Below are 10,944 nucleotides of genomic sequence, written 5' to 3'. Positions count from 1 at the left end.
TGTTCTTTTCTTCTGAGGTAGTTCTCACATAGCCTGGAGGTATGTTTTGGGTCGTTATCTTGCTGCAGGATGAACCCCTGACCAACTAGGTGTAGACCAGAGGGTATTGCATGGCGCTGCAAAATGCTGTGGTAGCCCTTTTGGTTCAGGGTGCCAGTCACTCTGTGCAAGTCACCAACTCTGGATCCAGCAAGAGCCCCAGATCATCACGCTTCCTCCTCCATGTTTGACAGTTAGTGTCACACACTGAGAAACCATCCTTTCGCCTACTCGACGGTGTACAAAAACCCTACGTAATGAACAGAAGATTTCAAATTTTGATTCATCGGTCCATAAGACCTTCTTACAGTTTTCAGTCCTCCACTGGCAGTGCTTCATGGCCCAGGCAAGCCTCTTTTTCTTATTTTTGCCATCTTAGCAATGGCTTTCTTACTGCCACTCGACCTGTCAAACCTGCAGCTCGAAGTCTTCTCTTCACAGTTGAAACTGAGACTTCCTTACTTCGACCAGTGTTAAGCTGTGCTTGAAGCTGCTGTCTTGTGAGCCGCCGATCACGCAAGGTGTTAACTCTCAGAAACTTGTCTTCTGATTGTGTTGTGGCTTTGGGTCTGCCAGACCTCTTCCTGTCAGAGTTTCCTCCAGTTTCCACGTGCCTTTTGATGGTGTAGGAAACTGTATTCACTGACACCTTGGCTTTCTTTGCAATTTCTCCAAAGGAAAGACCTAAACTTTTAGTCCATGGGCCCAGGCATATATCGGTACCATCTGAGGAAACCAAACTTTAGGGCTACTAAGTTATTGGTAGGGACTATATGATTATTTCAATATGTGATAACCGTTCCAGAAGAGCAGCTTCGTGTATGTATTTTGCCATTTTGAGGGAAAATCACACCATGGACTATCGACACATCCCATGAAGGTAATATCATTCATTAACAGCTCAGGATATCCAGATTTGTTATCTGCACACTGACAACAAGCACACTTCCCATCTTGAGGCACATGCTTTAGTTTGGTTTTCAAATTACGGCTGATTTGCACGCTAGATTTTGTGAAATTTTGCGGATTTATTATTATCATTATTTATGGAATGTTGTGTGTCCCATGTGAGTGCCACAGTCCTATGGATCAGCTACCCATATGTACCTGGTTTGCAGGGAAGCACAAAGGAGGACCATCCAGCTGGTTTCAACAAAGTTGTAGACTTTTTCCTTCCCCTACCCCCGAAATGCAAATTGCGGCTGAATATATGAAAATTACAATGTAGCTCAAACTTGATATAATCATTCGCCCCACCAGAAATGTTTCAGGTTGTGCACACTGGAAAGTATGTAAATGTATTTTATAATGTCATAAGTGTATCCGACTTTCTTGTTGTATATTGCAGTGACTGGGTCTGACTGACAATGGAGTCCACTGGTGAAGAAGAACGCGCCAGGTTGCCACGGAAGAGTGCACGCATGGACTGTGCAATCCACTGTTCTGATGAGAAGGCAGACGCAAAATTGGTGTCACCACAAAACATTGAGTCTTGGAGAACTCTGCTGAGAGCTGCTGAGATACGAAAGCATGCCCCTATCCTGAACGTGGCCAAATACTTACCCGAGGGAGAAATCCCACCAGTACAGTATGATCACAAGTGCCGCAGCATTTTCACCATGAAGAAACTTCTTGACTCTATCATTGCCAGAGAAGATCCCAGGGGCAAAACCGCAAAAGACACTCCCAGGAGGTCATCTAGAGAGGCGCCCAGCATGTCAAGGGTATATGATGAACAGTGTATCTTCTGTGAAAAAGCGAGCAAGTATCTGAGAGGTCAAAACACCAGGGAGCCCCTCACGCAATGCGCCGAGTTACGTGCTGATGACAGAATCAGGGAAGCAGCAGTCAGGAAACTAGATAATAGGATGCTTGTTGTTGTGAGCAGAAACCTTGTTGCTGCAGAGGGCCATTACCACAAGTCTTGCTACCTTTCGAACACAAAGGATCATTCCACCAGTGGTAACATAGAAGGTGAGGAACAAGGCGAAGACACTCAAGCTCGACAGTACGAGGCAGCAGAGAAGCACTCCGACAGTGAACTCTTCAGGTACATTAGAAATGAACTCTTCCCCAACCCCGAAGTGTTACCCCTGAGAGATCTAACTTCCAATCTGGTGACATGCATGAACTCCTGTGGTATCAGTCAAGTCAAAGATTCAACGAAGTAACACCTTCGTCGTAAGCTTGAAGCTGAGTTTGCGGGAGCACTGCGCATATTTCCGGACAGCAAAGGAAAAGTTCTTCTTTATCCAGACAGCCTTTCGATGAGTGAGCTTGCCAAAGTGACATATGCCTTGAAGGTGGAGTTACACAATGTGACCTTAGCCAACGCTGGAGATGTCATAACCAAAGCAGCATTGAAGATGCGAGACGACATCAAGAAGCAAGATGTCACTCAAATATGACCACCAGATGTGGAGCACAGTGATGGCAGCATCCCTGAATCTGTGACCAACCTCCTGAAAACAATGCTGACAGACGAAAAGGAGTGCACAGATCCATCACAAAGGGTCACGCGACTTGTCAGCTCCTTTGGCCAGGACTTGGTCGATGCCGTTTCTGGTGGCAAGAACATTCCAGCGAAGCACATCCTCCTACCGTTTGCTGTGAAGTCCTTGACGGGGAACGCAGAACTGATTAGTACACTGAACTGGCTTGGCCACAGCACTTCATACTCGAAGGTCGAGGAGATCGACACAGCCCTGTGTCTATAGAAGCTGGCACTGTCGGAAAATGATGTAGCTTTTCCGGGGAATATCTACCCAAGTGTGTTCACTACCCTGGCTTGGAACAACATCAACCGGCTTGAAGAAACTGTCATTGGAGAGGGGACATCTCACAGAGTGAATGGAATTGCTGTCCAGGCAAAAGTCATCGGACCTCAGCCACTAAAAGTCACTTCCACCGTTGCCAAAACAAAGAAAAGGAGTATCAGCGCTGCACCACTGATGCTGGCCACATATAATGCTGGGAAGCGAGTGGGACCATCAACCACAACATGTGTGGATGCTGACACTACTGCCGTAGTCCAGGATGCCAGGAGAAAGAACAATGTCTGGCTTCATGCTCGCAGGTCAGTCCCAGGGTCTCAAACAGTCAGCAGCTGGACAGGATTCAACATCCAGGTCCGAGATCAAGTGCCAGTGATTCAGGACAATATCGGCTACCTGCCCACAATCAATGCTCCTGCCACACAGATGTCCACTGTCAATGAAGTGCTGAACCAGTCACTCAGCATCATGCAGTCACTGCAGCTGACCAAGATCATCTGCATATTCGACCAAGCACTCTATGCCAAAGCTGCTGAAATAGTATGGAAGCAGGAAGACAGGTTCAAGAACATCATCCTCAGAATGGGTGCATTCCACACCATATGCAACCTGCTCTCGACGATTGGAAAGAGGTTCCAAGATGCCGGTTTGAGGGACTTGTGCGTCGAGTCAGGCGTGATTGCCGAGGGTTCCATAGCTGGGATGATGGAAGGCCGCAAGTACAACCATGGTGTGAGGCTCCACAAGCTTGTGTACGAAGCATTGATGAGGCTGGCCTGGAAAGGATTCCTCCCATGGCTAGAGGAGAACCACATTGCAGACCTGCCCCACCTGGAAGAAACCCTGACCAGCATCAGCAACTTCTGTGATAACATCTGTCAGATGTCTTTCAAGGAGTTGCTGGAAAATACCTCATGCGTCCACACCATGGAGCTATTCCAAATCTACCACAACTACCTCAGGGATGGGAATGGCGATCTCTCAGCATTCTGGATGTCGTATGTCGACATGGTGGAGATCATGCTGGCACTCCTTTGAGCATCCAGAGAAGGGGACTGGATCTTACACCTAGCATCCATCCGAGAGATGATTCCATGGTGCTATGCCTATGACAAGCTGAATTACGCCCGATTCCTACCCTACTACTATGCACAGATGTCCCGACTGCCGCTCGACCACCCCGAAGTACATGCGCACTTCATGGAAGGTGGCTTCTCGGTTCAGATCGGCACCACGAACCCATTCGGACGGATTCCCATGGATCAGACAATCGAGGAGACTGTCAACAAAGACACACAGACACCTGGAGGAACAAAAGGATTCAGCCTGAATCCAGGAGCTGTGACCCGATACTATCTGATGTCAGATTACCGCAGTATGTACCTTGGGCACCTGAGGCATATGGTAGGTCAAAGTCACTCCCAGCTGAACCATCCAGATCTGCAGTTACCTGGGATCCGGAGGGATGAGGCTGACATCCAATCCTTGGTGGATCTCATGGAGAACAGCTGGCTGGATCCACTGAGTCCTGATCAAGCACAGTTTGTCAGCTTGTCGACTGTTACTGTTGCTCCTCCTGATGTTGCCAATGACCTCCTTGTGGCTCGCACAGTAGGAGAGGAGGCATACCAGGATTTCAAGAAGAAACACCTGGAGACAAATCCACCAACTGCACAGTTCAATGACAAGATGACAAAAAGGAACTTGAAAACATTCACCCACATCCAGAAGAAACCAACCAGCAAAGTACAGGCCAAATAAATTGTTCTCAAGGCTGACAGGAACCTGTTTGGGCACATGATCCTCGTTGCTCAGAGTCGAGATCTGCACATGAGAGATGTCTTGGCGCACCCCCTGGGGCCCTTGCCATGGTCAATTGCTAATGGAGATGGATCTCTGCGGAAGACGAACAAAGCAACCCTTGCCAGAGAGCTGGAAAAGAGTGTTTCTCCCGCTGAAGTTATTGCAGAGCCATCAGCAACTGTCATTGATGGCATGAGCCTGGTACAGAAGATGAAAGGGAATGACAAGACGTTTTCACAGCTGGCTTAAGTGATACTGTCAAAGGCTCTTCATGATGGAGCCCAGAGTAAACGCATTGATGTTGTCTTCGATGTTTACCGAGATACGTCCATCAAAGACGCAGAGAGATGCAAAAGAGGTGCAAGCACAGCAATCCAGTTCAGGAGCATCGCACCGGGCCACAACATTCAGCAGTGGAGGAAACTGCTCTGCAGCTCTTCCAACAAGGCAAGTCGAATCAAGTTCCTGGTAGAGGAGTGGAAAGAACCAAAAAAGCAGGGAGAAACTGAAGGAAAAGTTGCTCTATGAAACCTGCGAGGAGGTCTGCTACAAGCTCACCAAGGACCACTGGGAGGAAGTGGCAGAGCTGAAGTCCACGCAGGAGGAAGCAGACACCCGAATGCTTCTGCATGCTCTCCATGCAGCAGAGGCTGGGTACAAGGCTGTGGTGATCACTGCCGAAGATACAGATGTCCTCGTGCTGTGTCTTGCCTTCAATAAGGACATCCCATGCCCCGTGTATCAGAAGTGTGGTACGCAAACCCGCACACGGTTCCTAGACATTGACAAGCTTGCTAGATCGATGGGAGACAGTGTCTGTGATGCCCTAGTTGGACTGCACGTGTTCTCCGGTTGTGATACAGTCAGTGCCTTTGCAGGCCGGGGAAAGATGGGCGCCTTGAAGCAAATGAAGTCGGATAAGACCTACCAAGAGGCCTTCAGTCCGCTCGGTCATTCATGGGAAGTATCCACCGAGCTCTTTCAGAAGCTGCAAGAGGTCACCTGTCACATGTACATGCCGTCTACCAACACCACGAAAGTCAATGAACTCCGACATCGACTCTTCTGTGCCAGACGGGGAGAGATAGAGTCCAGTCAGCTTCCACCATGTGAAGACTGCCTCTTCATGCACGTCCTCCGTGCAAACTACCAGGCTGCTGTTTGGAGGCGCTGTCTGCAATGCCAACCCTATGTTCCAAGTCCCAAGGGTTGTGGATGGACCACTGATGATGACGGGAAGCTGGCCATAGGGTGGATGCAGGGTTCTCCAGCACCGGATGCAGTGTTACAACTGCTTTCCTGCAAGTGTGGATGGTAGTGCAAACTCCCAGACTGCACGTGCCTTGCCAATAGCCTGAAGTGCACTGACATGTGCAAGTTGCGAACCTGCAGCAACCAGCCCGCTGATGTCGAGGAAGAGGTTGTAGACCTCGAGGGATCTGATGCTGATAACAGTGATGAAGACGAGACTACTGATCCATGGTGTGAATGTTTTGGCACAATCAAAAGGACATTCATGGCTACAAATATGCATGAGTAAAACATAGTACATAAACATGCCACAGTAGCGTGGTGAAATTTAGGTTATCCGTAAATTTCACATTTTGGACGCTTGTTGGAACTCGGTAGGGGAAGGGCAATTCCTTTAACTGTGGTAAAAACTTCATAAAATGTTCATAAATGTTTTCCTCATACAACATGTGCATGTTGTAGGCTACTGCAGTTCAGTGGCACTACTCAGGGAACTTGCATGACAATATTATAAATTAAAATGTACTGAAAATCACTAATCAGCAACATTTTGATAGGCCCTATTGTTCACCCCTTTCTGCCATAAAACAAATTCTGCCTTCAGGAATGACAGAAAGGATTATTCGGATGGTATAAATAAAGCATTTCAGACATGTATTTGTGGTTTGCAGTTCATTCTAGCCCCATGTGGAAACAGCAATTGCATCATTAGTGAATGTTTCTGAGTTAGCCTTTTCGCTTTCATGATGCGGAGGGTGGGTACATTCCAGAGATGATTACCAATAAGCTGCCAGTCTGCAATGGTTATCACATCAAAATATGATATATATGTGTGTATATATATATATATATATATATATATATATATATATATATATATATATATATATATATATATATATATATATATATATATATATATACACACCAATTCAAAAATCATAACTAGGATTGGTTTCCTTAGATGGTACCGACAAGTGGAATTTCTGGCCTGGGCTCATGGACTATTTTAAGGGTTATAATGGTCTGTCTTTCTTCCGTTGTTATTTGTCTTTTTCTCGCCATTATGATGGCAATATATGACTTCCTGCAGTGCAATATTGTCCAAATAATGATTCAGAGGGTGCAGCAACACAGACTGTTCCAACACTGCTTTTATACAGACAGAGGGTTTGTATCTAATCAACAAAAGTTGGGACACCTGTCGGAATTGTTTGCATCAACTTTCAAGGCTTAATTTACTTCCATTGTTGCAGAACAGCTGCAGTTGCTAACCCATTACATGTTCCCTGAAAAGGGCCTTTTTTAACAACTCTGAAATTTACATTATTTTTCAGTTTTTGGTGACCGTTTTTTTTTTACATCTGGCACTTTACTGCTTAGCTTTGTACCATTTCAGGTTATTCACTGGACTTAAACTGCTTGAATTTCAGTAAAAACTTGAAAAATGGGGGTGTTCTAAAACTTTTGACCAGTAGTGTACCTTAACACCATCCTATCAGCCCAGGTCATATCTCAATGCACGGTAAATTAACAAACTGCGTTTTGAGGTCATATTTATACGTTTAAAATGTATCTCGTCTGGTATAATGCATTTCTTCTGGTTGAATGTTGAGCTTTGCTGTGTGCGGAGCTTTACAAATGCAACCTGGGAAGCTGACACCGGAAACAGGAGACAGCCGAACATACGAACATGCAAATGCATGGGGAGGCACCACACTTCACATTATATAATGGATGAATAGTCCCAAGTGGGAGAGATTCTCATCTCCCGATGGAGGGCAGTGGTATTCAGGCTACATTAGGTGATAGAGGGGGTGTTAGGGGTCTTAAAGGTCTAAGGGATCTTTGGAGTATTAGGGGTCTTAAAGTGTCTTTAGGGTCTTACTTAAATGGTCTTAAGGTTGTAAAAGGTCAAAAAGGTCTTTGGGTTCTGAGGGGTCTTAATCTTTTAAAGTATCTAAAGTTTCTTCGGGGTCTTAGAGGGTCTTTGTGGTCTCAAGGGTCTGAGGAATCTGACAGGGTCTTAAGGTATTTCAATAGTATGTAATTAATACACCTACTCACATTGTGTGTGGACAAACACAGACAGACAAGCCGGTAGGCAACGAGGGATCCACTAGGATCGAAGCGCTGGATACGATGCTTTTCATTCTGACCGATCCACCGACGTAGATTCATTGCCAAGACGTATTGGTTCACATACAATTGTTCCTCTGCCTGGCAAGATTTTTCCTATTGCGTATTTTGCCAACTGGCACTCCTCAGAGTGGAGATGGAGGAAAGTGTAAATGACAAAAAATGTTCTACCAACCATGTTCTATCACCATGCCAAGACGCTTTCATTTACGTCTAACCGTTTCGCCTTGATGATATTAATTTATAAGGGACAAGTATTGAAAATAGTGAACGTAGGTCGAGAAAAAGTATTTTTTTCGAATTTTGCGTATTTCAGCCCCGACACCCTTGGTGATCGAATCTGGAAAAATGCTGCGGTTCAATTTTGTAGTAGTTATTAAACTGTATCCATACACCGAATTTGAACATTCCACCGTCGACAGTTTCTGAGGTCAAGGTCACTTAACATATTCCCTGGTTCACCACCTATCTGCATTTGGAGGGCTGCCATTCGGAAACTATGAGAGATAGAGGAACGTTATGCTGTCGCGATAACGAGATGGGGATGCAAGGAATAGGCAGGAGTTGGTCCGGTCACTCTACCTATCATAGAATCCGCGCTATGTCAGTTACTGTTTGGGTTCTTAAAACGCGGTTTTTCAGCCGCTGCATAGCAACGGGTGGTTGCTTAGCAATGAAACTCAAACGCGCACACTCCCAGCCCATATGGCACCTGTTCGCCAAGTTTCATCAAAATTGGTTTGCTGGTTTGTGCTGTGGAGCCTCGCGTTGCAGACACACACACACACACACACACACACACACACACACACACACACACACACACACACACACACACACACCGACAATAACGGATATCTAGCGAATCCCAACAGACAAACAAACGTACGAAACTAAATGCAAGACCCTCTCCTTTGGTGAGAGTAATTAAGAGGTGAAATTAAAGAATGACGTAACATCTCGTGAGATGATGAAAACTCCTGATACATGATCGACACCAACTCATGTGGATTACATTTCGAGTCGATTAGTTTACAAACACAGATGGCATTTTCAGTTCGTTAATTATCTCAACACCCTGAGGGACATTTTTTTCAAAGGATGCATTCCTTTTTGAGTATCAACATCATGAATCATCATGTGGAGTTTCAAAACGATCCAATGAGCTGTCTTGGAGTCAGGGAAAAACAAACAAACGTTAATGGACCCACTACCGAAAGGAAGGACTGACTGACTAAACTAAGGACATCATTATGGCTTTAACAGCCCTCCCTGACATTGTCGGAGACGAGCTAAAAACGTTATAAAGCTGCATTGGCCCTTCCGGTTCTGGGTTTGGAGCGACGATCTCAAAGTTAAGTTTCCAGTCGTTATATGTCCCGTTTTAACTGTTTATTATCTCACCCACATGTTACTGTGCGTTCCTAGTTCGGTTTCGTTTCAAAAATCGTGCTATTTTCTGAGTTTTCGTCGACCTTGTCTTACCGAGTTCCTTGAGGCCGACCCACCCTTCCCCTCTTGGTGTACGATCGTTTTTACTTGTATTCTCTCCCTATTACCTTCAATTCCTATTTCCCAAACATCCCTCATCACTAAACACTCTGTTTCTTGCCTTAAATCCAAAACAAAATAAAACAAAAAAACGACCTTTCTCCTTGCATACCCACAAGTCTCGATCCTTCTTCATCTTCCTCCTCTTCTTCTTCGTCTTCCTCCTCTGCTGGCACACCATCTTTATTCTACTTGAGCTGACCCACTCTCGCCATTACCTTCACGATTTCTTCCGACAACCTTCCATTCCCGAATCTTACCTATTCTTCAAAAATACATCAAAAATTTATAATTTTCCTGGATCCTTTCGATCGACACGCCTCCTGTAACCACGTGTTTATCTTCACCCTCTTCTTGAAAGGGTTCATTGACCCAGCAGCTTCACTCTGCGTTTAACGTCCAAATTCACCACAAACCTCCACGATTTTACTTCAACCTTCCCTTTTCCGAATGTTACGCAATCCTTTTTTTAAATAAATAAATAATTTCACTTTTGACTATACACCTCCCAGAGCCACGTGCTTCTCCCGTAACCACGTGATCTGTTTACACCCCCTGTGTTTATCAATCCAAATTCACCATTCACCTCATGATTTTTTTTCTACAACCTTTCCATGACCTAATCTGATGAAAACTCTCTCAAACAATAATAATAATAATAATAAAAAAATAATAAAAACGATCTCTTAAAATACTTCATCTTCCTCTTTCACATGTGTGGTACTCTTTACTGTATCATAATGCACTACTCTTCAACGATTTAAACAGACTGCTCTCAATTCGACCTTTCCTTCATACCTTGCCGAAAAAAATCCAACTGTTACAGCGTTTCTTCTCTCCATTCTCTGAATTAGCCTTGATTACATCCATCAAGAAACATGTTTAATCGCATCTCTGACGTAAAACTTAAAAAAAAAACCCCAGTTTGCTATGAATGTTCGCTTTCCATCAACCATTCTTTTTTTTCCAACTTCAGTACCAACTCACCCCTCTCACCCCTCTCACTCTCAAAGCAACCATCACACTCTTCTCCCTCCAAGCCTCCCTCTCACCCCTCTCACCTCTCTCAAAAACTCCCCACTCACCCTTCTCCCACCATTCACCCCCCTCACTCACCCTTCTCAAAGTTTCCCCCCCTCACATCCACAAAGCTGCCTCCTTCCCCAGGCCTCTCACCCCCCTCTCATCACTCCACCTCCTCAAATCCTCAACTGCCTTCTGGCCCATCTCTCCCCCATCTCCCCCAGCACCACAGAGCCTTTTCTCCTCCTCATCCGGCCCCCTCCCTGAGCTATCCCCCACACTTTCAACAACTCTCCTTACCTCCCCTCCCCTCCCTCCTCCCTTGTCCTCCCCTCCCCCTCCCCTCCAATCCCCTGCACCCAAA

The 10,944-nt window shown here is 45.6% G+C and overlaps 2 pseudogenes; both read left to right on the top strand.

Annotated features, from left to right (window-relative positions):
* The first annotated feature begins 1,379 nt into the window (after positions 1 to 1,379).
* Positions 1,380 to 3,851, top strand: LOC147010330 (uncharacterized; annotated as a pseudogene).
* A 743-nt stretch (positions 3,852 to 4,594) lies between these two features.
* LOC147010329 (uncharacterized) lies at positions 4,595 to 6,063 on the top strand (annotated as a pseudogene).
* The last annotated feature ends 4,881 nt before the right edge of the window (positions 6,064 to 10,944 follow it).

This window comes from Eptatretus burgeri, chromosome 16, assembly GCF_056783735.1.
Source record: "Eptatretus burgeri isolate ZD-2024b chromosome 16, Ebu_testis_v1, whole genome shotgun sequence".
In the NCBI taxonomy this organism is placed as follows: domain Eukaryota; kingdom Metazoa; phylum Chordata; class Myxini; order Myxiniformes; family Myxinidae; genus Eptatretus; species Eptatretus burgeri.
Note: the sequence above shows the minus strand (reverse complement) of the source record. Positions and strands in the feature narration are given on the sequence as shown.